This window comes from Rana temporaria, chromosome 2 (assembly GCF_905171775.1).
Source record: "Rana temporaria chromosome 2, aRanTem1.1, whole genome shotgun sequence".
In the NCBI taxonomy this organism is placed as follows: domain Eukaryota; kingdom Metazoa; phylum Chordata; class Amphibia; order Anura; family Ranidae; genus Rana; species Rana temporaria.
In genome coordinates, this window is record NC_053490.1 from 164,744,084 (window position 1) to 164,770,827 (window position 26,744).

General features: G+C 44.7%; 1 protein-coding gene across 1 annotated transcript in view; it reads right to left on the reverse strand.

Annotated features, from left to right (window-relative positions):
• LOC120929675 (protocadherin-9) overlaps nucleotides 1-26,744 on the reverse strand; it is a 587,299-nt gene that overhangs the window by 228,017 nt on the left and 332,538 nt on the right. The gene's annotated exons all lie outside the window — the stretch shown is intronic.

Here is a 26,744-nt window from a genome sequence, read left to right on the forward strand (position 1 = left end):
CACATAACAGGTGCAAATGCCGTCCAGAGCATCCATTGTATTTGCTGAGTTTTGGGGCTTAATGAAAAAGGGAAATTTATTTTTTTAAGTTAGGAAGGCTTGATCCAATAGCGCTGTGGGAAACAATGACCTAAAATAGTTGGATTATCATTGTGATTTATAGATGCAAAAGGAGGCAGGCTAGATATTGATCAGTTCTGATATTGATCATCCCTGCTGCAAGATGGCTCTGGAGCTCAAAGGAATACCCGATTACATCAGATTTCCCATATTAAAACAATGAGGAAGCAAGAAATCTCAAAATCATTTATATGGGAGAATATAAACACTGGAAGTGGAATCAGCATCACTACACTTTTAATAGCATGCATTTTAAGCTGAAAAATCGGGAGCAAAGCAATCCCCTCATTGAAGGTGAAGGCAGGATATAGAACTTTAAAGGAACCCCTTTGTTAGATTGTATTTAGATTCCAACAAACATATAATCTATATAATCACTAAATGCATAAATAAATTTATTGATATGATACAAATTGCAAAAACCTAAAACATTTGAACATTTGGACTCCATACATCACATACACCCCATTTTATACTATTACACAACACTTAGAAACACATACACATTTTGCCATGGCAATTGCTACTTCAGGATGTGGGTGGGAGAGTGGCTTAAGTATTTTGTCCAATTTTACTTAGGCTTACCCTTCAGTGCACATCCCGAAGAAGCATTTGCTATGATGAAACACGTTGATGTTTCTAAGCACTGTGTAATAGTACAAAGTCTATTGTTTTTATTTATTTTTTGGTGAATTAAATTTTTTTTTCAATTTGTATCTATATTAAAACATGAATTGATGCTTTACTGATTATATGGATTTTTTTGTGTGTTGGAATTTAATTACTTAATTTAGAGTCTTGTATCCTCCTTTCTCTCTCAATGAGGTTATTGCTTTGTTGCATATACATATCTATATTGAGATGGGACCCCGTGAGGTTTTGTAACTTTGACACAACATTTTGAATTCACCAAATACAACTTATAGTATTATCTCTTATGCCCTGTACACACGATCGGTTTGTCTGATGAAAACCGTCTGATGGACCGTTTTCATCGGACGAACCGATCGTGTGTGTGCCCCATCGTTTTTTTCCCATCAGTGAACGTCGTAGTGTTTTACATCACCACGTTCTGACACAAACAGATTTTTAACTGATGGTGTGTAGGCAATACTGATGAAAAAATCCATCGGTCCGTTTTCATCGGATGAACCGATCGTATGTATGTGGCATTAGGAGTCCTCTGCATCCAAGCAGAGGATTGGCTCCCAGAGGTGTATTCCACTGACATCAGTGCCTGCGCTGCCTAATTTACTAATCAGCTGCCTGTCAGTTGTCTGCAGAGACTTTAGTGCAGCAGAGAGGAGAGCTACTTATTCTTTGAGAAGCATGTGTCGTATGAGTCTGTAATAAAATAAACATCCTGTACAACTATTCTTCCATTAATGGGGGAGCAGATCAGGTAAAGCCTCCACTTTTAGCCGTGTCTTTGCCCTGCTTCATTGAAATCTCTGCACACTGCTTATGGCAGAGGCTTTACCTGCTGTACCTGCTCCAGTGGTTGGTTATCACACTGTGCAGGTTCTATAGAGCAAGGAGACAGAGCAGGTAAAGCCTGAACTGTCACTAGTCTTTGGTGAGTTCTAAGGAAGAAAGCAGAGTGCGTTGACAGCTGAGCTTTGTAATGGGGTGGGACAAGCAAAAATCATTCCACCCATTTTCCTGGCAGGGACAGCATAGTTCAGGTATCCCTGCCTGCACAGAACTTCTAGGTCATGGGTGCTCAACCTGTGGCCCTCCAGCTGTTGCAGAGGCATTACAAGGCTGGCAGTTACAAGCATGACTCCCAATGCCAGAGGCACGGTGGGACTTGTAGTTCAGCAACAGCTGGATGGTTATAGATTGCGCACCCATGTTCTAGGCAGTAGTGAGCTGACCATTCCCCGGCCCTTAGGCAGCCTGCTGGGGTGACTGGTCACAGCAACAGGAAATGCCTTGTTGGTGTCAACTTTCAACCCCGTTTTTAGCCCTAATTCCAAGCATTTACAATACATAAAGCACGAACAGAACCCACATTAAGATCATTTACATATGTAGCTATACTGATACACATTGGGCCTGATTTACCAAGCCTTTGCTCCATGACTCATGGAGTAAAAGCAGGAGTAGCAGCCGTTTGGCCATTTACTAAAGAAATACGCTGCTAGTGCAGTGTATTTCCCTAGTTACTAATGTGCTCCGTGCGCCCAGGAGAGGGTGCATTGTGCACCAGTACAGACCTGGCGCACGGCACATTAAACTGTAAATTGCGGGGGTTTGGGCGGGAGTTTATTAGGGGGGGAGGTGGGGGGATGCAGGGGAAGTGAAGTGACATGTGTTTTAAAGTGTTTGGCGGGCCGAATTGAAAGGGAAAGTGTTTTTTGAAAACAGATCCCCGTACGCTTGCACAGTGCGCCTGAACCTCGGGAGGTTCATTTGCATACTGGGCATGCGCAGAGAGAAAAGTCAGGGATTCCCGTGCGCCTTGTCAGTACGCCGTGAAAATCTTGGTAAATACCAAGCGGCGTACCCGTGATTGCGCTGCGTGACGCGGCGCACGGGAATCTCCAAGCTGTTTTCAGCCCTGAAGGGGAACTCGGCGCCAAATTTCAAACTTGAAATCGGCGCGGGTCCCCCTTCAGGGCTACATTAGGCTCTTAGGCTTGGTCCGGAACGTGAGGGGTTAAACCCGCGCCGATTCGGCGCGGGGGTCCCCCCCAGATCCAAACCAAGCCCTCATCCCAAGCATGCAGTCTGGCCCGGACAGGAATGGGGGAGGGGACGAGCGAGCGCCCCCCCCCCTCCTGAGCCGTACCAGACCGCATGCCCTCAACATGGGGGAGTGTGTGCTGTGGGGGAGGGGGGCACTGCCCCCCCACCCCACAGCACTCTTGGCCCCATGTCGATAGGGACAAGAGCCTCTTCCCGACAACCCTTGCCATTGGTTGTCGGGGTATGCGGGCGGGGCTAATCGGAATCTGCGAGCTCCCTTTAATAAGGGGGCCCCCAGATGCCGGCCCCCCACCCTATGTGAATGAGTATGGGGTACATCGTACCTCTACCCATTCACATGGGGGAAATGTAAAGTAAAATAAAACACCACACAGAATAAAATATTTTATTAATCTGCTCCGGAGCCCCCCCTTTCTTCTTTAGCTCTCTTAGAAGGGGGGGTTTCTTCTCTCCCGATCTTCCGCCGGGACCCTGGGCTTCGGTGATTTCTGCCGGGGGAGGGCGCCATCCCTCGGTCCTCTCCGGAGCCTTCCGCCGGATGCCCCCACCCCATTTAAGCTCTTTTTCATTAGGGAGGGGCATCCGGACTTCGGGGTCTTCTGCCGGGGGATGGCGCCTATCCCCCGGTCTTTCCGGTGCCTTCCGCCAGGGTTCCGGTCTTCCTGGTCTTCTGCCGGGGGTGCGCCAACTCCCAGGTCTTTTCTCTTCTGTCTTCTCTGCTCCCTCTTCTGCCTGGCTCCCCCGCGGAGCCAGGGCTTTCTTCCGTCTTCTTTCTTCTCTCTTCCTTCTTCTGCCTGTCTCCTCCGGGAGCCCAGGGCTTGTCTCCGCTGTCTTCTTGCTTCTCTTCCATTGGATGTTGACACGACGAGGTCCGGCGCTGGAATGCCGTCTGAGCAGTGGGCATGGACTTATATAGGGCAATGCCACCATGTGACCTCAACCCATGTGACATCACATTCCCATCATGCCCAGGGAATGTGATGTCACATGGGTTGAGGTCACATGGTGGCATTACCCTATATAAGTCCATGCCCGCCGCTGACACGGCATGTCAGCGCGGAACCTCGTCGTGTCAACATCCAATGGAAGAGAAGGAAGAAGACAGCGGAGACAAGCCCTGGGCTCCCGGAGGAGACAGGCAGAAGAAGGAAGAGAGAAGAAAGAAGACGGAAGAAAGCCCTGGCTCCGCGGGGGAGCCAGGCAGAAGAGGGAGCAGAGAAGACAGAAGAGAAAAGACCGGGGAGTTGGCGCACCCCCGGCAGAAGACCAGGAAGACCGGAACCCTGGCGGAAGGCACCGGAAAGACCGGGGGATAGGCGCCATCCCCCGGCAGAAGACCCCGAAGTCCGGATGCCCCTCCCTAATGAAAAAGAGCTTAAATGGGGTGGGGGCATCCGGCGGAAGGCTCCGTAGAGGACCGAGGGATGGCGCCCTCCCCCGGCAGAAATCACCGAAGCCCAGGGTCCCGGCGGAAGATCGGGAGAGAAGAAACCCCCCCTTCTAAGAGAGCTAAAGAAGAAAGGGGGGGCTCCGGAGCAGATGAATAAAATATTTTATTCTGTGTGGTGTTTTATTTTACTTTACATTTCCCCCATGTGAATGGGTAGAGGTACGATGTACCCCATACTCATTCACATAGGGTGGGGGGCCGGAATCTGGGGACCCCTTTATTAAAGGGGTCTCTCAGATTCTGATAAGCTCTCCGCCCGCATACCCCGACAACCAACGGCCAGGGTTGTCGGGAAGAGGCTCTTGTCCCTATCGACATGGGGGCAAGAGTGCTTTGGGGTGGGGGGGCAGTGCCCCCCTCCCCCACAGCACACACTCCCCCATGTTGAGGGCATGTGGTCTGGTATGGCTCAGGAGGGAGGGGGGCGCTCGCTCGTCCCCACCCCCATTCCTGTCTGACCAGACTGCGTGCCTGGGATAAGGGCTTGGTTTGGATCTTGGGGGGGACCCCCACGCTATTTTTTTTTGCGCGGGTTTAACCCCTTATGTTCCAGACCAAGCCTAAGAGCCTGGTATGCACCTGGAGGGAACCCACCTTATTTTTTTTTGGGGGGGTCTGGAGTTCCCCTTCATGAACAGCGATCTGTCATTTACACATGTCAGTCCCCCCCCCCCTACAGTTAGAACACACCCAGGGAACATATTTAACCCCTCCCTCGCACCTAGTGTTAACCCCTTCCCTGCCAGTGGCATTTTTTGAGTAAGCAATGCATTTTTTACAGCACTGATCGCTAGAAAAATGCCAATGGTTCCAAAAAACTGTTCGATGTGTCCGCCATAATGTCGCAGTACCGATAAAAATCGCTGATCGCCCCAATAACTAGTTAAAACAACAAAAAAAAAAAATTTGTAGACGCTATAACTTTTGCAAAAACCAAACACTAAACGCTATTTGCGATTTTTTGGAACCAAAAAGATGTAGAATACGTATCGGCCTAAACTGAGGGGTTTTTTAGTTTTTTGAATATATATTTTTGGGGATATTTATTATAGCAAAAAGTAAAAATAATTTTTACATATGTGGGCGGGACTTACGCAAGTCCCGCCCACATATATAAACATCGTTCAAACCACACATGTGAGGTATTGACGCGTGCGTTACAGCGAGAGCAATACTTTTACCACTAGACCTTCTTTGTAACTATAAACTGGTAACCTGGAAAAAAAAAAAAAAGGTCGCCTATGGGGATATTCACGGAATTCATTTTGGCCCCATTGCAGGAGTGTTTCCAATAGTAAAGCGTGACATGTAAGGTATCTATTTACTCAGTGTAACATCATCTTTCACATTATCCCCAAAAATTGGGCTCACTTTTGTGTTTTGTTAATTTTTAACCACTTGAGCCCGGACCATATTTCTGGTCAATGACCGGGCAAGTTTTTGTGATTCGGCACGGCGTCGCTTTAACTGACAATTGCGCAGTCGTGCGACGTGGCTCCCAAACAAAATTGGCAACCTTTTTTTTCACACAAATAGATTATTAAATGTGCGTGTTTACTTCTGTCTTTAACACCTCCCCTTCAGGCTGGAAAGCATCAGATCAGGGGAAACCAAAAAAAAAAAGCTCTCATTCCATTGCAGCTTGGTTCCTACATGTGTGATGAACTGAGCATGCTCAAACACTTAGAAAAAAATATCCTTTCTTTTTAAAAGGTGAAAAACACTCATTGGATGCTCATAGAGCGTGGTTTGGATTAATTGCAGGTGTGCCCAATTACAAGCTCACCCAAACTAGAGACTGCAATTTGTTCATGTGATTTCAATTGCTTCATTACTAGCACTGTTATAAAAAGCTTGGATCGATCAGTCCTCAGCTGCCCTCAGAAGGGGCAGGCTGGCAGAAATGCTGTTGCTAAACACAAATGTGGTTTGTTTTATTTTGCCAATGGTTTTGGTTTATTTTTAAATGATGTTCACTTTGATGTATTTGTCTATGTGGCCTTATTTTATGAAAAATGTGTAAAGCTATGGTTATTTAGAATTTTGAAATGTATTTTTGTTTGTTTGTCTTTTTTTGCTTTCCTTGTTTTGTTGACCAATAAAAATTACTTTAAAATTGTTAAGTTTGTCTTTTGTTACTTTTTCATGCTACATATGTTGACAGCTGCAGCTGAACTAGGTTTGGGCCTAACAAATTATGTGTGATTTTTGTCTAAGCTTCTTTCCTGGTGTGTAATCATGAAATGTTTGCCATGTTTATTCTCCATGACTTTCAAGACAAAAACTGGTAAGTATTTTATTTATTCTGCAGTGGTCCTCAGCCCTCAAGTACCCCCGACAGGACATGTTTTGGGGATTTCTCTTATCAAGAATTGCTGTCCAGACTGTATTTTAAAGCACATGTGCAAGATGAAGGAAAACCTGCAAACATGGCCTGTGGGGGGGGGTTTGCTATTGGTGGACAGGCTTGACGTGCTGATTTACAGCACTGTGCTTAAATCTAGCGCAAGGCAATCCTATTCAAATTGTGGGTGTTTGAGGGAAGCCAAGTGAGTGTTAGAACCCCCTGCTTTGTGTTTTTTTATTTTTGTGTTGAGCTTTGTGTCCCTTTTCTTAAAATTGGCTTCACTTCCTGTCACACAGCTGAACAGGCAGTGAGGTTAAAACCCTACCAGTGTCATTTCTTGGGGACACAGGTCAATCTAACTAGTGTCCCCATTAAGCAAATTGCACTCCAGCACTGCTGTGTACACCCCAAATCATGGGTCTTCAAACTACGGCCCTCCAGTTGTTCAGGAACTACAATTCCCATCATGCCTAGTCATGTCTGTGAATGTCAGTGCATTACAAGGCCTCATGGGATGTGTAGTTCTAAAACAGCTGGAGGGCCGTAGTTTGAGGATCCCTGCCCCAAATGATTATTTAGTTTGGGGTTTAGTAAAGGCAAAGCCACTCTGCAGTACAAGCATAGTTGCTGAAAATCAGAGAGGATGCACTGATGGTTTTAACATCCAATCCTGTAGAAGCAAAGTTGTTTTGTTTTCTTTCTTCCTTGCTTTGCACTTGTAGTGCAAAGTGGATTTGCCTTTAGTCAATGGACCCCAAAGTCCAAGATCCCTAATAATTTGGGGTGTACACAGCAAAATGCTAGAGTGCAATTTATATAATGGTAAACTATTTAGATTGATCTCTGTGTCCCCAAGAAAAGATATTAGTAAGGTTTTACCCTCACTTCCTGTTTGGCTATGTGACAGGAAGTGAATGAATTAGAAAGGGTGAAGACACCTCACAAATGTTGTCACTATCAGGGGTGCAGACATCCCCAAAAAAATGAGCAGATAATACTTATTTGCAAATTAATAATTTTTTAGTTAACATTGGGTGGGGTGCTCTAACGCACACATTCCTACATATTAGCAACGCTGTATCCTGGCCTATTGGCATGGTTATATTTTCTTAGGGCTCTCAATAAAACTCTATGAAATTTGTGCTTAAACTAGAACCAGGGGCGGACTGACAACTCATGGGGCCCCTGGGCAATAGAAGATTATGGGGCCCCTCTGGCTTACAGATGGCCACCACGCCAGGAGGTAGTGCAGAGGCGGGCAGCTAAAATCTTGGGATATTCACATTAAAAGCATGTCATTTTCGGACATATCAGGGACAGATCTAAAAAAAACACAGATTTTTACATACTGTCCCTGGTTTTACTGAGCCTGGCAACCCGGATGGGGCCCCCTAGTGGCATGGGGCCCTCGGGCAGTGCCCGAGTGACTCAATGGTCAGTCCGCCCCTGACAAGAACTATAATCAACAAGTTTTATTTTCTTTAATTTTGGATAGAGTGAGGGAGTATTATAGGCCCTGCCAGTTTATTTTGTATTATCTGTGTCCAATTGGGGAGATTTGCCTTCACTTCCTGCCCCATAGCCAAACAGGAAGTGAGTGAAAAACTATGCAAATTAACCACTTCCCGCCCAGCCTATGGCCGATTTACGTCCGGGAAGTGGTTACACAATCCTGACAGGACGTCCTGCAGGATTTCATGCCGCACGCGCCTGTGGGGGCACGCAGCGCGGCGATCGGTGATGCGGGGTGTCAGTCTGACACCCTGCATCTCCGATCTCGGTAAAGAGTCTCTCACGGAGACGGAGACTCTTTACCACGTGATCAGCCGTGTCCAATCACGGCTGATCACGATGTAAACAGGAAGAGCCATTGATGGCTCTTCCTCACTCGCGTCTGACAGACGCGAGTATAGGAGAGCCGATCGGCGGCTCTCCTGACAGGGGGCGTTCGCGCTGATTGTTTATCAGCGCAGCCCCCCCTCGGATCACCACACTGGACCACCAGGGATGCCCACCCTGGACCACCAGGGTGTGCAAAAACAAAAAAAATATAGAACAAAAAAACAAAAAGCAATAAAAAATAAGAAAAAAGATGTCAATCAGTGCCCACAAATGGGCACTGACTGGGAAAATCAGTGCCACCCCACAGTGTCCATCAGTGCCACCCCACAGTGCCCATCCATGCACAGTGCCCACCTATCAGTGCCCACCTGTGCCACCCATAAGTATCCATCAGTGCCACCCATAAGTGCCGCCCATCTGTGCCGCCCATGAGTGCCCATCAGTGCCGCCTATGAGTGCCCATCAGTGCCGCATAGCAGCGCCGCCAATCAATGCCACCTCATCTGTGCCCGTCAGTACTACCTCATCGATGTCCATCAGTGCCATCTCATCGGTGCCCATCAGTGCCGCCATATCAGTGCCCGTAATTGAAAGAGAAAAACTTATTTACAAAAAAATTAACCTAAAAAAATAAAAACGTTTTTTTGTTTCAAAATTTGCAGTCTTTTTTTAGTTTTTGCGCAAAAAAAAAAACGCAGAGGTGATCAAATAACAACAAAAGAAAGCTCTATTTGTGGGGAAAAAAGGACGCCAATTTTGTTTGGGTACAGTGTTGTATGACCGCGCAATTGCCATTCAAAGTGCGACAGTGTTGAAAGCTGAAAATTGGCTTGGGCGGGAAGGTGCGTAAGTGCCTGGTATGGAAGTGGTTAAGGGAATCCAGTGCCCCCCCAGAACTAGTGTGTGGGTCCCCTGAAAATTACTGGGCAGGGTTATACAAAAACAGGGTGTGACCTTGACAGGAAGGGGTGGGTCATTTTTCTATTAGGAGGTGCAGATATGTAGTCAGGCCTAGGGCAGAACCAAACCTAAATATACTACTGCATATTAGGGCTTATTTAGACCGGAACCGATTTACAGCGTGTTTTTATATTGTGGGAGGAAACCCACGCAGGCACAGGGAGAACATGCAAACTCCATGCAGATGCTGTCACGGGCGGGATTCGAACCAACGACTCTTTTGCTGCTAGGTCAAAGTGCTATACACTACACCACTGTGGTGAACGAACATGATTGCAGCTGAAAGCATGAGATCTTTTATTTTTTTTTTCAATACCATGCTTTCCAGCCTTATTGACCCCGCCTCTCTCCATAAAGAGGACCTGTCACACACTAGTCCTATTACAAGGGATGTTTACATTCCTTGTAATAGGAAGAAAACTGATCATTTTTTTTTTTTTTTTTATTTCAGTGTAAAAAATTATAAAACTAAATAAAAATAAATAAGAAAACCCCAAAAAAAATTTTTAAAGTGCCCCGTCCCGACGAGCTCGCGCACAGAAGCAAACGCATACGCGAGTAGCGCCCGCATATGAAAACGGTATTCAAACCACACAAGTGAGGTATCGCCGCGATCGTTAGAGTGAGAGCAATAATTCTAGCCCTAGACCTACTCTGCAACTCAAAAAATGCAACCTGTAGAATTTTTTAAACGTCGCCTATCGAGATTTTTAAAGGGTAAAAGTTTGACGCCATGCCACGAGCGGGCGCAATTTTTAAGCGTGACATGTTGGGTATCATTTTACTCGGCGTAACATTATCTTTCACAATATATAAAAAAATTGGGCAAAATGTATTGTTGTCTTATTTTTTAATTCAAAAAAGTGATTTTTATCCAAAAAAAGTGCGCTTGTAAGACCGCTGCGCAAATACGGTGTGACAAAAAGTATTGCAATGACTGCCATTTTATTCCCTAGGATGTCTGTTAAAAAAAATATATAATGTTTGGGGGTTCTGATTAATTTTCTAGCAAAAAATTTTTGATTTTCACATGAAGGAGAGAAGTGCCAGAATTAACCCGGTGGGCAAGTGGTTAAAGTACTCATGGCTATAAAGAATAGAGTCATTGCTCATTAAAAAAAAATAAAAAATAAAATAAAAAAGGGGTCCCTCCAAATTAAATTACCAGGCCCTTCAGGTCTGGAATGGATATTAAGGGGAACCCCGCCGTAAAAAAAACCCCAAAAAATGGCGTGGGGTCCCCCCAAATATCCATACCAGACCCTTCAGGTCTGGTGTGGATTTTAAGGGGAACTCCACCCCAAATTGAAAAAAAAAATGGCGTGGAGTCCCCCTAAAAATCCACACCAGACCCTTATCCGAGCACGTTGACCTGGCCGGCCGCAGAAAAGCGGGGGGGACAGAGTGCGGCCCCCCCCTCTCCTGAACCGCACCAGGCCACATGCCCTCAACATGGGGAGGATGTCCCCATGTTGATGGGGACAAGGGTCTCATCCCCACAACCCTTGCCCGGTGGTTGTGGGGGTATGCGGGCGGGAGGCTTATCAGAATCTGGAAGACCCCTTTAACAAAGGGGACCCCCAGATCCTGGCCCCCCCCCTATGTGAAATGGTAATGGGGTACATTGTACCTCTACCATTTCACCCCAAAAAAAATGTCAAAGTGTTAAAAATTACAGTAGCCGGTTTTTGACAAATCTTTTAATAAAATCTTCTTTTCTTCTTTCCTTCGGGTTTCTTCCGCTGCTTCTTTCTTCTCGTCCACATCTTGCCCGACGTCTTCTTCTATCTTCTCCGTCCGTCCTTCAGCCTTCTGGTCACGCATCTTGCCCGTTGTCTTGTCCTGTCTTCTTCTCCGTCCTTCCGCCAGCCTCCTCGCATCTTGTGTCTTCTCCGGTCTTCTTCTCGGTCCGCCATGCCTTCTCGTCCCCGGACCCAGCGTTTGAATTTGAATTGGGCCGTCGTGTTCCCGCTCCTGGGACCCGCCCCCCTCTGACGCCACAAGTAAACTCCTTAGAAGGTCATGTGCGTCAGAGGGGGGCGGGGTCGCAGAGCGTCACACAGCGGGAACTTCTTCTCCGGGCGGCGCGATTGAAATTGAATTCCCCCGCTGTGTGACGCTCTGCGACCCCGCCCCCCTCTGACGCACATGACCTTCTAAGGAGTTTACTTGTGGCGTCAGAGGGGGGCGGGTCCCAGGAGTGGGAACACGACGGCCCAATTCAAATTCAAACGCTGGGTCCGGGGACGAGAAGGCATGGCGGACCGAGAAGAAGACCGGAGAAGACACAAGATGCGAGGAGGCTGGCGGAAGGACGGAGAAGAAGACAGGACAAGACAACGGGCAAGATGCGTGACCAGAAGGCTGAAGGACGGACGGAGAAGATAGAAGAAGACGTCGGGCAAGATGTGGACGAGAAGAAAGAAGCAGCGGAAGAAACCCGAAGGAAAGAAGAAAAGAAGATTTTATTAAAAGATTTGTCAAAAACCGGCTACTGTAATTTTTAACACTTTGACATTTTTTTTGGGGTGAAATGGTAGAGGTACAATGTACCCCATTACCATTTCACATAGGGGGGGGCCAGGATCTGGGGGTCCCCTTTGTTAAAGGGGTCTTCCAGATTCTGATAAGCCTCCCGCCCGCATACCCCCACAACCACCGGGCAAGGGTTGTGGGGATGAGACCCTTGTCCCCATCAACATGGGGACATCCTCCCCATGTTGAGGGCATGTGGCCTGGTGCGGTTCAGGAGAGGGGGGGCCGCACTCTGTCCCCCCCTCTTTTCTGCGGCCGGCCAGGTCAACGTGCTCGGATAAGGGTCTGGTGTGGATTTTTAGGGGGACTCCACGCCATTTTTTTTTTCAATTTGGGGTGGAGTTCCCCTTAAAATCCACACCAGACCTGAAGGGCCTGGAATGGATATTTGCCGGGAACCGCACGTCTTTTTTTTTGGGGGGTTTTTACGGCGGGGTTCCCCTTAATATCCATTCCAGACCTGAAGGGCCTGGTAATTTAATTTGGGGGAACCCCTACACATTTTTTTGTTTGTTTTATGAATGAATCCCTTTAGAATTGTCAGAGCCGACAATTCATTATAGCCGCGTGTGAAATTTTAAATGACTTTTTTCCTTCTGAATGTCACTTTGTGCAGGGGGAGTTCTAAGTGCGGGAAAAATGCGCTATTTCACATGCTGACATTACACCCCCCCTAGGTACGAAATTTAAAGGAATATTTCACTTTTATTGTTTCACTTTAAGAATTATTAATTTCACTGCTCCCGAAAAAACGGCCGTTTTAAAAAATAAAAAAAGCATTGATACATGTTCCCTGGGACAGGACTGAGGTCCCCAAACACTTTTTAGGACAAAACTTGCAGATTAGCCTTTAAAATGAACACTTTTGATTTCTCCCATAGACTTCTATAGGGAGTTCGGCGCGGCTTTACATATTAGTTTCAATGCGCCGGCTGCTACGCTGGTTCATGCGCCCAATTAAGCCTCCACCCGGAGTACTAATTAACGCATGAACCAGCGCAGCGCACAGAGCATAGTAAATCAGGCCCAAGGATTTACATGCCTTGAGTTTAGCTTTAAAGAATAAATGCAGTTTTTAATGCACAATAATGATCTTCCAGGCTCTGCAATAGTAATGCACAAATAATAATACACTTTAAAGCCATATCGGCAGAAACGTAACTAAATATTGTCCGGCTTGCCCATGGCTGGAATAGTACTTTTTCCCTATTGATGTCCAGCGCATGTGCTTAGCTTAAGATTGGTACCTAATAAAAATAATAATAGGGGTCTGGCGTATGTGTAAAGAGTGAGGCAGACTGCTATTATTCTCCATGGATGGCATTTGATCTTAGCTCAGCATATGCACAAGGCTGTGACAACAAATAGTGTTCAGTAAGCACATCTCTGGCCCTAAGCAGGCACACAGTGCTAAGTGACATTTCTACTGATCTGAGGTGCACTGTAATATGTGAACAGAATAGAACTCTTTCTTTTGGAAAACCAGCTGAATTACTGTGCTGGTGTTCAATAGAAACTACATTAGAAATGTTATATGCAAATTGATGACACATTCCACATCCACAAGGTTATAACATTGAATTCAGAGATCTATGTTTCATTATTGGTGTCTTTGATGCGAGGGAATGTATGTGTGAATATGTGCAAGGCCAGGTCATTCCATAGCCATTATTTTGAATGACTAAAATACAACACATACATGTTATAATGAGGAAAGAATCAAACCTGATTACACATTTTTTTTTTCAAAAACCTTATTAAAGCTTTTGCTCAAGGCTTATGACTTCCATCCAAAAATAAAGAAATATAAAAACTATTAATGAACAAAATACCCTCTGCACCATTACCAACAGAAACACATGTATTTTTAGGTTACAGACTGCAGTGATATGGGTTACCAGACCTGCATCAATAATTTATACTCCAATAGTGCCGTACAACCACCTAAAATAATTATAAATCTAAAAAAGCTTTTTGAAAAATAAAAATAATAAATAAATGCCTTGAGTGCTGGAAGTTATATGTAATATCACTCACATATATAACATAATATAGTTAGATATATACAGTGGTAAACCTTCTAAAACTTATAATTGACACATACACCATGTGACTCAAAAAATAAAACTATTATATATATATATATATATATATATATTAGGGCTGTTACTGATCAAAAATTTTCTGTTCGATTAATCGTTTTTGTTTTTAATCGATTAATCGACTAATTTCGATTAATTATAAACGCACATACAGATCCAACTACTTTTAGCTGATCTCCTTGCAGGCTGATTCCCAGTGCAGCTACCAACCATTGGAAAAATGGATAGCAGGATACAAAAAACACACAAAGGCAGCGCTCGATGGGAATAGCATTAAAACTTTTATAGTCTTCAAGTAGGTAACCAAATAAATATTGCACTGGAGATAAAATCGATGTAGCTACATAAACTGTAAAAATGGTGCGAGTAATACCAAACGGTACCAAAAACAGTCATAAAAACATGTAGCTAAGTATGATACTGGTATAAAAATGTGTACAACGATACCACTGCTGAATCCAGATGAGGAGAGGTTAACATCAGTCCGTCGGCACGTAGATGTCCCATGAAGGGAACTATCACAACTCCCAGTGGATGGTTGTAGAATCCCAGGTTGATAGAGGGAAATGATAGAGGGAAGTGTAACAGCCCTTGCGTGTGGCAGATAGTAAGGTCCCGCCGGCATGCAGATATGAAGGCACAGCAAAGGAGCCCTCAGATGGACACGGCAAGCCACGCCGGTGTCCGTGACGTTACGGGATCTCCGACGGAACTCCCTGAAGGCCCAGAAGCCAGCGTGGAGGTGAGTACCAATCAAAAGAATTTAAAATCGATCAAAAAGATTTTGATCGACCAAAAAAATTAAAGATTAATCGATTAATTAAAAGTTAATTTGCACAGCCCTATATATATATACATACACACACATATATATACATATATATATATGTATATATACATATATATATATATATATATATATATTTTATGGTACAATATTATATAATAAGCAGGATGCATAGGGGTTGATTTAATAAAACTGCAAAATCTGGTGCAGCTTTGCACAGAAAACATTTTTTTGGTCAAAACTTAATTGAACAAACTGAAGTTATAAACGGATTGACTACCATTCAGAGCTGCACCAGATTTTACACTCTCTTCATTTTTGGAAAATCAACCCCATACCGACAGTTTTATAGTCCTACAGAACAGACCACGTGGGTGTTACTGCTTAAAGTTGTTTTTAAGCCACTATGACAACTTTATATAATCCTATTTGTCACCTAATGCTGTGTGCTGCTGTGTCTGTGTTTTATAAAAAAAATGCTGTGTATACCTACTTTCAGATCCCGGCTCAGACCAGCCAGCTCTCCCCTCTCCTGATCTAACAGCTAGAGGAGAAGGGGGCGAAAATTCCCTGATGACATCAGTCGGGAGGGTAGGAGGAGAAAGCAGTCTAGTCTTGTGAGCACTGAGCGGCGCTCTGAAATAAGGTATATACAGCAGTTTTTTTTATAAAACACAGACCCAGGAGCACACAGCATTAGGAAACAAACAGGATTATATAAAGTTATGACAGTTATTTCAGCAGCAGGAGGGGGGCAGACCCTGACACAGAGCTGACAGGCAGGGAGGGGGAGGAGGACACAGAAGAGCAGAGATCAGTGCTGCTAATGACAGAGGCACGTAAACTGACCAGTGTCAGGGCTCAGGAGCCATGATAAACCGTGGTCAGTTTACAGAGGGGAGAAAAAAAACAGGCAGGATAATCCAGGTATTTGAGGTAATACAAGGGGCAAAATTACACAGCACAAGCACTGTGCTGTATAACATGCTTTATGGGAACAGGATCCATTTGTTTTAGGGTAACAAATGCTTTAAATGTAAACAGGAAACTTTTTATTATACAGAGAAAAGATATACCATAGAGCAGCTACAGACTTATAAACACTGCCATCTTCTGGTTGAATAATATATCTCTACTGAATAATGATTTTGATAATAAATTGTATTGCAACATTTATTTTCTAGAGTCATATGCTGAAGCGTTTTCCACTTTTAGGAGGTTGATTGCTCTTGTTGGCATGAGGAACCTTATGAGACCAAGGCACCGTGCTCATTCAGGTAGTGAGGGGTGGTTCACACGATGAATCTCATAGAAGTGCGGGTACAGTATGATTTCAATATAATGTGGTAAGAGTAGCGCTGGTCCGAACACCAATCTCCAATATCCTCAGTGTTAATGTTAATTATTTTGATCGGTACTCACCTCTCCGCCGTCTTCCGGGTCTTCAGGGAGTTCCGTCAGAGATCCGGTGACATCACAGGGCTTGCCGTGACCATCTGAAGGGCTCCTTTGCTGTGCCTTCATATCTGCATGCCAGCAGGACCTTACTATCTGCCACATGCAAGGGCTGTTACACTTCCCTCTATCAACCTGGGATTCTACAGCCATCCACTGGGAGTTGTGATAGTTCCCTTCACGGGACATCTACATGATGTTAACCCCCTCCTCATCTGGATTCAGCAGTGGTATCGTTGTACACATTTTTTATACAAGTATCATACTTAGCTACATGTTTTTATGACTGCTTTTGCTACCGTTTGGTATTACCCACACCATTTTTACAGTTTATGTAGCTACATCGATTTTATCTCCAGTGCAATATTTATTTTGTTACCCACTTGAAGACTATAAAAGTTTTAATGCTATTCTCATTGAGCGCTGCCTTTGTGTGTTTTTTATATCCTGCTATCCATTTTTCCAGTGGTTGGTAGCTGCACTGGGAATCATCCTGCAAGGAGATCAGCTAAAAGTAGTTGGATCTGTATGTGAGTTATAATTAATCGAAATTAGTCGATTAATCGATTAGAAAAATAGATTAAGCGAACACAAACATTTTAATCATATATATATGTATATATATATATATATATATATATATATATATATATATATATATATATATATATATACAATATAAGGAACAGTCTTAACACACACATATCTGTAAATTACAAATGGGGACTGCAATGTATGCCCTGTACATCAGTGTACACTTTAGAAAATCAGTTAAGAGGTTGTGTTTCTTGCGTGTGTAATGGTCCGCTTGCTCATTTAAACCTGCAAGAGAACCATGACATTTATCTTTATAGTGATTTCTCCCTGCTCTTTTACATTCCTTTTATAAAATCAAGCCCCTTAATTATACCTCATAAGGGTTGCATCTTATGAGTGTTAAAAAGACTGGACCATAGCAGCTCTACAGATTAGTTGCAAAGCCTTCATTAAAGCTTAACTCAATATGAGAAGGTTAAGGTTCCTCTTTAAGGATTATGCTAAATGTTAGGGTATGGTTTAGGTTAAAGTTTGTTCTCATTAAGAGTTAGGGAAAGGTTAAAAGTCAATGACATTCTTGGAACTATTACATTCAAACTTTTGATTTTAGGAAAGAAAACCACCTTGTGTCAAGAACTAACCAGAGCTGGAAACCAATGCACTACCAATGGTTTCATTAGTAATACTACTGTCAAGTTAGGGAATACTATTACATATGCAATTTTTAAAAAGAGTTATATACTCGATTTCCTAGTAAAAAAAATAGGCTTGCATTTACTGTTAAAGTGGAAGTAAACTTCCATGTATTATTTGTATCTATAGGTAAGGCTATAATAAGGCTTACCTATAGGTACTGTAAATATCTCCAAAACATGTACCATTTAGGAGATATTTACTATATATGGAACCAATTACGTCATTGGCGCATGCACTCTGAAGGAACAGCCACCCTTGCCGTTTCTTCAGAAGCCTGTGCTGTGACTGGCGGCTCTCGCATGCATGCCCGGGAGTGACGTCACGTAGCTATGGCCAGTCACACAGCAGACCCGGAAGGAAGATGGGTGAAGATGGATGCAACCTCCAGTGGGAACAATGAGAGCTTTGTTTGAAGGTAAGTTTAACAGTTTAGTCACACAGGGCCTCTTTGTCAGGCATGTGACGTGCACGTGCCTAAAGAAGGGGCCCTGCATGCCTCCAAAACTTTGCACGACTTTCTGATGTGATCATGCAATAAAAAATCAGTTTGGATGCTATTTTGTAGATTCCTGGTGTGCTGGAAAATATCTGCATGTCTCCAGATGGTCGTTGCTGCAGCACCCAAATCTTTTTGAAGCTTCATTCAGGAACATATGAGAGGGGAATATGGAGTATTGCACTGATTATCAGGACACTGATGATCAGTGCCATCATTATCAGTGTAGACGTTCCCTTTCATACTAGCCGGTTACCAGCTCTCTCCTCTCCTCACGCTGTAAAAGCGTGAGGAGATAACCAGCAAGTGTTTTTACATTGTGATCAGCTGTGACATCATGACACTGCTCCTGTCCTCCTAGACCAGCAAGTTTAGCTAAGGCCCTCTTTTTTCAGCAAATCTCTGTGCCGCCACAACTGCCAGATCAGTTCCCGAGGCTGTGGATCATCTAGATAAGCCTGAGAACAACTGGAAAGCATCGGGGGGGGGGGTGAGCGCCCCTTCCCACCGCTTCTAAAAGTGATTCGGACACTAATCAGCCACTCGGATCACTTTTAGCCGTTAGAGAATCGTCGGCTGAAAAAAACAATACTGGGGTTATGGATTATTGATGCATCCATAACCCCGCTATTGCACTTCAGACCGAGGACATTATTTCACTATGGCCTAGTTTGGAAGTGGATATTTAGGGGCTGATTTACTAAAGGCAAATAGACTGTGCACTTTCTCCAAGTGCAGTTTCTCCAGAGCTTAGAAAAGTATCTAAACCTTTACTTTGCAAAGAATACCCAATCAGGTGCAAGGATTCTTTTTAAAAAAACTGCATATTTGCTTGCACATGATTGGATGATGGAGGTCAGCAGAGCTTCTGCTCATTTACTTAACTGTGGAGCAACTGCACTTACAGGGCCTAATCCTCAGCCAGGCGGCGTAACTTAACTTTCAGCAGTTAATTTACACTGACTTAAAATTTCTACCTAAGTGCCTGATCCACAAAGCACTTACCTAGAAATTACACGCCGTGTAACTTAAGTGCCTCCGTCGCAAGGCGGTCCTCCTCTCCGGGGGGCATTTAAAATTTAAATGAGGCGCGCTCCCGCACAGGCCGTACTGCGCATGCGTGTGACGTAATTTTCCCGACGTGCAGCGCGCGAACGTAATTGACGCCGGGCTTTGTGGATTGCGACGGGTGAAAAAAAATATACGCGCCGGGAAAACAAATAATTATAAAAAAAAATGACAGCGTCGCTCGGCATGCATTCCTGAGAGGGAGAACTCCATGCCAATTTTCAAAGAAAAAACCGGCATGGGTTCCCCCCCCCAGGAGCATACCAGGCCCTTAGGTCTGGTATGGGTTGTAAGGAGACCCCCCCTACGCCGAAAATTCGACGTAGGGGGTCCCCCTACAATCGATACCAGACTCGTATCAAAAGCACGCTACCCGGCCGGTCAGGAAAGGGAGTGGGGACGAGCGAGCGCCCCCCCCCTCCTGAGCCGTGCCAGGCCGCATGCCCTCAACATGGGGGGGTTGGGTGCTCTGGGGCAGGGGGGCACCCTGAGCGCCCAGAGCACCCTGTCCCCATGTTGATGAGGACAGGACCTCTTCCCGACAACCCTTGCCGTTGGTTGTCGGGGTCTGCGGGCGGGGGCTTATCGGAATCTGGGAGTCCCCTCAAATAAGGGGGCCCCCAGATACCGGCCCCCCACCCTAAGTGAATGGATATGGGGTACATCGTACCCCTACCCATTCACCTGGAGGCAAAAAGTTAAAGTTATTAAACACACAACACAAGGGTTTTTAAAATAATTTATTAGTCTGCTCCGGAGGCCCCCCTGTCTTCTTTATTAGCTCTAATACCAGGGGGGCTTCTTCTTCCACTCTCCGGGGGGGGTCTTCTTCCGCTCTCCGGGGGTCTTCTCCGCTCTCCGGGGGGGCTTCTCCGCTCTCCGGGGGTCTTCTATCTTCGCCGCTCTCCGCTGTTGACTCGGCGAACCCCGGTTCTTCTGCAGCTGTCCGGTGCCCTCTTCTTCAGCGCTGGCTGCCTGCTATCTTCGTGTGTTAGCTCAATTACTAACAGTCAGCCAGCGCGGTCTTCTGTGACGTCACCTTCTTCTCTTCTGTTCTTCTCCCCTCTTCCGATGTTGACCCGACGCCTCTTCTCGCTGCAATGATGGAAGCGCGCCTTGCATCCCATTTATATAGGCATCACCATCCCATCATGCTCCGGTAGGTACCCACGTGGTGGGTGCACGTGGGTAGGCACCCACCACGTGGGTACCTGCCGGAGCATGATGGGACGGTGATGCCTATATAAATGGGATGCAAGGCGCGCTTCCATCATTGCAGTGACAAGAGGCGACGTGTCAACATCGGAAGAGGGGAGAAGAACAGAAGAGAAGAAGGTGACGTCACAGAAGACCGCGCTGGCTGCCTGTTAGTAATTGAGCTAACACACGAAGATAGCAGGCAGCCAGCGCTGAAGAAGAGGGCACCGGACAGCTGCAGAAGAACCGGGGTTCGCCGAGTCAACAGCGGAGAGCGGCGAAGATAGAAGAAGACCCCCAGAGAGCGGAGAAGCCCCCCCGGAGAGCAGAGAAGACCCCCGGAGAGCGGAAGAAGACCCCCGGAGAGCGGAAGAAGAAGCCCCCCTGGTATTAGAGCTAATAAAGAAGACAGGGGTGGCCTCCGGAGCAGACTAATAAATTATTTTAAAAACCCTTGTGTTGTGTGTTTAATAACTTTAACTTTTTGCCTCCAGGTGAATGGGTAGGGGTACGATGTACCCCATATCCATTCACTTAGGGTGGGGGGCCGGTATCTGGGGGCCCCCTTATTTGAGGGGACTCCCAGATTCCGATAAGCCCCCGCCCGCAGACCCCGACAACCAATGGCAAGGGTTGTCGGGAAGAGGTCCTGTCCTCATCAACATGGGGACAGGGTGCTCTGGGGTGGGGGGGCCCGCAGTGCGCCCCCCTGCCCCAGAGCACCCAACCCCCCCATGTTGAGGGCATGCGGCCTGGCACGGCTCAGGAGGGGGGGGCGCTCGCTCGTCCCCACTCCCATTCCTGGCCGGCCGGGTAGCGTGCTTTGGATACGGGTCTGGTATGGATTGGAGGGGGACCCCCTACGTCGATTTTTCGGCGTAGGGGGGTCTCCTTACAACCCATACCAGACCTAAGGGCCTGGTATGCTCCTGGGGGGGAACCCATGCCGGTTTTGTTTTTACAAATTGCCGTGGAGTTCTCCCTCGGGAATGCATACCAAATGCCGTCGCTTGAATGTGCTTTTACATGGTGTTACTAACTTGTAAAACTATCCATGTAAAAGCAGCCCTAATTTTACACTTGCAAACTAAAACTTACGGCGAAAAAAACAAAGCTGAAAAGCTTTGTGGATCGCCCTAAGTGCTAATTTGCATACCAGAAGCGGCATTTCGACTCGAAATGCCCCCAGCGGCGGATGCGGTACTGCATCCTAAGATCCGGCAGTGTAATTCAATTACACATGCCGGATCTTCTGCCTAACTTTGGAAAACTGATTCTGTGGATCAGTTCCAAAGTTAGAACCAGGGATACGACAGCTTACTCCGTCGTATCTCTTTTGAGGATTTGGCCCACAGAGTGCCTTTAATAAATTCACTCCATAGTGTTTGAATCTAGCTTACAACTAATAATGAATTCTAGAAGCACAGTACAGACAGGGTTAATTATGGTAAACATTAACTTATAGCCACCCCCAAACCTCCAACAGGGGTCCAAATGCCCCTACCGCCATTACCACCAGAGCATATGCAGTTGTTAAATTAATGACAGCTACATTATTCCCTAGCTGGTTCCTCTCTGACACGACTGGGCTGAGAAAGGAACTCTGACATGTATCAGACCTCAGATCCAGCTGTTATCTGAGTACAACAAGTGACAGGTAGCTTATAGGATGGAATCAGAAGACATTCACTGAACCTTGTGGAACTTATATTGTGGGGGGCTGTACCTGCGTGCAAAGGGAGAGGAACAGTAATGTGGAATGGCAAGCCAGATCTTATCCTTGAGAAAGTGAGTGTGACAAACAGAATATACTTGCCAATATATAATAATGGTATTAATTAACCACATATACAATATTGACAAATGAAGGGGTTTCATGTGTTCCCAAAAATGTATGCTGCAAAGATTTGAAAGGGCTCATTCCACAACGCATATCAATGTGTAACATCATGCATGTTTATGCATTGCAAATCATCATATAAGTACGGTATAATTTAGACTAGCACCTTTCTGTGTGTTGTTTAGTTAGGATGTCCATTTATTTTTACCACTTGCTGACCGGCTAATGCCGATATACGTCAGCAGAATGTCATGGCTGCGCAAAGAAACATACCTGTATGTTGCTTTGAATTTGATGCTGTGCGGGCGCCCATGCGTCCGTCGTTTGCTCTGTGAGCGTGCCCGCGGTTCCTGCGGACTCGATGTCTGGCAGGTAACCAAAATCGCCACACATTTTTGTGCTGCGATCGGTAACCCCGAGTCAGACTCAGGATCGCCTTGCAGTGTCCACAGGCATGGTTTACTTTCATCTTCCCTTTGTCCTCCCCTTTTTCCCCTCCCCCCTCTTTCCCCTCATCTTACCTTTCCTGTCCCTCCTTGCTCTCTTCCCCCTCCCCTTTTTGATTCATGGTTTACTTACCTTGTCCCTGGATCCAGCAATGCATCTCCGCTGTGTGAGCGAGCGGGTCCTCGCTCGATTCACACAGTGTCCCCGTGTGCCGCCGATCTCCGTTCCCTGCGACGTTATGACACACGGGGACAGAGAACGGCGCCAAATTCAAAAAAGTAAACAAACACCTTACATACAGTATACTGTAATCTTATAGATTACAGTACTGTATTTAAAAAAATACTCCCCTTGTCCCTAGTGGTCTGCCCAGTGCCCTACATGTACTTGTATATAATAAAAACTGTTCTTTCTGCCTGCAAACTGTAGATTGTCCATAGCAACCAAAAGTGTCCCTTTGTGTCAAAAATGGTTTTAGAGCAGCTAAAAAACAGCGATAATATATTATAATCACTTGCAGAATTGAGCAATAGCGATTTGTGGGAAAATTCGTCAGAAAAAAATAAAAGTAATGACAGCGACAATTCTGCAACTGAGCAAATTTCAGTGATTTTGAGTTGATTACATTATTGAATAATTTTTATTATAATTATATTATTATTTGTTATAATTATTTATTATATTATAATTTATAATTTTGTTTTAAAAAAAATGTCATACCCGGGATGCCTACTAGACTCTTGTTTGGTCAGATTTAAGTGAGTTATTTCTAAGAATTACAGGCCTACAGTATAAAACGCCAAATTTCCATGCAAAATAATGGTACCGCTTTCAGCACCTAAAATCTGAAATAATCATACCGCTAGGGAGGTTAAACTATACCCTATTTTGTAGACGGTATAACTTTTGCGCAAACCAATCAAAAATATGTAGAAGAATACATATCAGCCTAAAATGAGAAAGAATTTTTATTTTATATATATATATATATATATATATATATATATATATATATATATATATATATATATATATATATATATATATATATATATATATGTATATATATATTTTTTTTTTGGGGGGGGGGATATTTATTATAGCAAAAAGTAAAAATAATTGCTTTTTTTTCAAAATTGTTGCTTTTTTTGTTTATAGCACAAAAAATTAAAAACGCAGATCAAATACCACCAAAAGAAAGCTCCGTTTGTGGGGGGAAAAAAACATCAATTTAGTTTGGGTGCAACGTCGCACGGCCGCACAATTGTCAGTTAACACGACGCAGTGCCGAATCACAAAAAGTGCTCTGGTCAGGAAGGGGGTACATTTTTGCGACGTGGCTCCCAAACAAAATTGACGTCCTTTTTTTCCCACAAATAGAGATTTCTTTTGGTGGTATTTGACCACCTCTGTGGTTTTTATTTTTTGCAATATAAACAAAAATAGAGCGACAATTTTGAAAAACAATTAATATTTTTTACTTTTTGCTATAATAAATATCACCAAAAATATATATAAAACATTTTTTTTCCTCAGTTTAGGACGATATGTATTCTTCTACAGTTTTCGCTCTATAACGAGCAATCGCGGGTGCCCGGCAGGGATCACGATGGCTGGGCACGCGCGTCGGGGCCAGGGGCGAGCGGGGGGCACAGCTGCATAGCGAGATGACGTATAACTACGTGATCTCGCGCAGCACAGCTGACCTGCCGCCGGCTGGTCAGCAAGTAGTTAAGCTCACCATACACTATACAATCTGATTATACAATCTCCTTTTGGTTTACCGGCACCTACTGTATGTAGTGCAAGTGTCTGCCTGATTGCATACAGATTGGTCGGATAGATTAGGTTTGTCCTCCTATTATATAGGTTTGATAAATCTATAAATAAATCTAAAATATCTATAGATAAATCAGATAAAGTTCAGAGGGTAAGGTGCACGTCAGTCCAGCAGTATGTGCAAAAGCAATCAAGCCTTCCCACGGGCTTAAATATAGAAAAAATCAAGAGGGATTGCTGTACACTAATTATTTTAATGAAAGTTTGTCAAAAAAGACATCAAAAAGACATCAATAATATAAGGCAGTCATGGTTAGATAAATCAGGTTGTATTGTGTAAGTCCATATTTGATGTGCTATAACATAGGCACACTAAAAGTGAACTGTATATGCATGCATACGTGAAATTAAAATGAACTGAAATGCATTTACAGTGTCACTGTGTGTTCTGGTATAATTGGATGCCGCCATACATGTACCTTGCATAAAATACGATGGGCATGTCAATGAGAGATTAATGTTTTTGTCATGTGATCAACCGATGATTTTATGTCTTTTATTTATGTAATAATAACATTTTGTTATGTTTTTATGAAACAACTTTAGTGGATGATGATGATACCTTGCATACCAAGTAGCCATTTGTGTGTATCACATTAGATTGGGGATGTCATCACCTGTCCAGACTTAAGCCATGTACACATGATCGGTTTTCACAGTGGTAAAAAGTATGCCGTGAAAACCGAGGGAAAAGCCGAGAACCCGGCAGGAAAACTGCCATGGGGCTTTGGCTGGAAATCCCGGCCGTGTGTATGCTCCATCGGCACTGCCTTGTAGTGTTTGCCATAGAGTATAAGTAAATCTGGCGGGAAAAATAGAGAGCAGGCTATCTGTTTTCCCATCGGGATTCCCATCTGTTTTCCTGACAGGAAAACTGCGAGGAAGCATACACACGTCCGGTTTTCCCGCCAAAAGCTCTCCTGGTAGTTTTCCCAATGGGGAAAACCAGTCGTGTGTACGAGGCTTTAAAGTGATATGAAAGGCTTTGTTTAAAAAAAAAAAAAAAACGACAAAACGTGTCATACTCATCTGCTCTGTGTAATAGTTTTGCACAGAGCATCCCCGAGCCTCCTCTTCTTGGGTCCCTCACTGGCTTTCCTGGCCCCTCCCTCCTGCCCCCAGAGCAAGCAACTTTCAATAGGGCCAACCAAGCAGGCTCCTTCCCGAACCATGGCTCTGCCTGTCCATTCCCTGCCCCCATTCTCTCCTTATTGGCTCACTAGCTGTGACAGCAGCAGTCAATGCCCCCCCCCCCCACACTTCTGTCTCAGCCAGTGAGGTGGGAGAGTCCATGGAGAGCCGAGACTTTTGTTCACAACGCTGAATTTAGATCAGGCTTAGGTAAGCATTAGGGGGGCTGGGGGGATTGCTGCACACAGAAGGTTTTTTTCACCTTTATGCATAGAATGCATGAAGGTAAAAATCCTTGAGCCCTTAGCCCCCTATCACACCGGTGCAACTTGCCATGCGATTCGACAGTTCCAAATCGCATTATGAGTCGCACCCCATTGCTGCAAATGAAAATGTTCATATAGCTGCGACTTTTGTTGCAGGGATTATGAAAAAGGTTCCTGCACTACTTTTTACCAATTCCTTTGCGACTTGCATAGACTTCTGTTAAATGAAGTCACAAGCTGCAATGAAATGGGCACTGCAAATTGCACTGCTTTGCCATTCTGAAACTTCCCTTCAACCACTTTGCATATTATTTTATATATACTGTGATTCTGTACTTACCAAATATGCTGCAGAATTCTCCCTCCACTGAGTTTTTCTGCAATCATTTTAACTGTGGGCAGCTGAAGCTGCTGCCTGTTCACTTCCTGGATTTACACAGACACACAGAGGCACACTTCCAGCTCTGCAACTCTCATTGGCCCCCTTATGACTCACCCCCCCTTCCTGGCAAACTCTCACGAGCGTTAGAGAGAGAGAGCTGTGCATGATGTCAAAGCTTAGGCTTTTTACCAGACAAGAAACAGGAAGTAGGCTTTATAAGGTATTTACTGGCAGAAAAAAAAGTTTTACTATCCAAAGTTACAACAACAAGGGAAGAAGATTTAATAGATGGAAAGCTGAAAAAAAATACTGAAATTCCGCTTTAAGTCACAGTCCAATTTTTGGATTATTATCATTCTATACACTTCCCATTCATTACTGTCCTTATTCTGTACAGTGTGCTGTACATTCCTTGTATCACAATGCCATTATTCTATACATCTTGCTGAACATTCCTTATTTCATATCACCATCATTCTGTACATAGACATAGCAGCATGAAAGACACAGTGAGGTCTGGAGGTGGGCTGGAGAA